At 38.7% G+C, this 1,257-nt stretch overlaps 1 protein-coding gene across 1 annotated transcript in view; it reads right to left on the bottom strand.

Annotated features, from left to right (window-relative positions):
• LOC101860937 (tripartite motif-containing protein 45-like) overlaps positions 1–741 on the bottom strand; it is a 19,883-nt gene extending 19,142 nt beyond the window's left edge. The window contains exon 1 of the mRNA XM_005111621.2: positions 663–741. The gene's annotated coding sequence lies outside the window, so the exon portion shown is untranslated. The remainder of the gene's footprint in view (positions 1–662) is intronic.
• Positions 742–1,257: the final 516 nt, after the last annotated feature.

Genomic DNA, 1,257 nt, shown 5'->3' with positions numbered 1-1,257 from the left:
ATATATATGTATGTATATTTTTGTAAAATGGGACAAAATTAAAATGAGAGAACGTTGGGTATTATATTTCTCTTGAATAAGTGAACATTAAAAATGTACTGTATTTGTGTTGAATAAGAGAATGTTAAAAATGTATTTTATACTTGTGGAATGGGACAACGTTGAAATAACAGAAGGTTACAGTTCATCAAGATTTGATTATTTTGTTTCACTTCCCTTCCCTTTTTAGCAAGATTTCTCTTGCAGCATTTCCCTTGTGTTCTGGTGATTGATTTTCACAATAGTTTTTGAGGGGGAGGGGGGGGAGAGTGTTGAATGTTTTTGTTTTGTATTGTCGGGTTATTGTTGGGTGTTTTTTTTTGGGGGGGGGGAAGTGGAGCTTGTTTTTGTTTTTTGCACATCTGCGCCAGCGTTATTATAGACACTTTATTTAACAATTAAGTGTTTTATATGATGTGATGTGAGCCAATGGCTCAAAACACTGAAAAAACATACTTAGTTACTTGCAATAGACCAGTTGCCCTCTGAGACTAAATTATCATGCTCACTGAAATTTATTATAAAACAAAACCACCTGTTGAGTGTTGACAGCAGTTTGGACAGATAGGTTATAAAACCTACAGAGTTACACAGTATAAATCTAACTTAACAGGAACACTTACCAGTCCCCCCAACCGTCCTCTGAGACCACAACAGAGGTTCACAGAACGTCAGGAAACAAAAATCCACCCGCTCTTTCCAGCTGGAGGTTTCTGTAAGCACTGTGAAGAATGCGAGGAGACCGGGCGAGCGTGTATTGTCGCACTGCTTCTACCATTGTCTCCGCTCCGTCCCGGCTTTGGTTAGAGAGGAACTTTCCCCCCGATTAAGTCTGAAAGGGTGGTCTGCACTTGAGCGAAGCCCTACCGATTTCTGCAGGATTTGCGGATTGGTTGTGACCTTTCTATCCTGGTTTCGTCGAGTTTATTGAAGCCATAATATTGTTGCTGTAGACACGGTGGAAATTGATCTCCAAAGACCAGTCGTAGGATTCTGTTATTTATGATCTAATTTTCGTCGTCGGTGTTTTCTTTGTTGTTGTTTTCGTTGTTATCACTGTTGTTGTTGTTGTTGTTGTTGTTGTTGTTGTTGTTGTTGTTGTTGTTGTTGTTGTTGATGACGGTCTTCTTCTTCTTTTTTTCTTCTTCTTCTTCTTCTTCTTCTTCTTCTTCTTCTTCTTCTTCTTCTTCTTCTTCTTCTTCTTCTTCTTCTTCTTCT

Source organism: Aplysia californica, unplaced genomic scaffold (assembly GCF_000002075.1).
Source record: "Aplysia californica isolate F4 #8 unplaced genomic scaffold, AplCal3.0 scaffold01089, whole genome shotgun sequence".
Lineage (NCBI taxonomy): Eukaryota > Metazoa > Mollusca > Gastropoda > Aplysiida > Aplysiidae > Aplysia > Aplysia californica.
The sequence above is the reverse complement of the archived record's forward strand: the minus strand, read 5'-3'. Positions and strand labels throughout refer to the sequence as shown.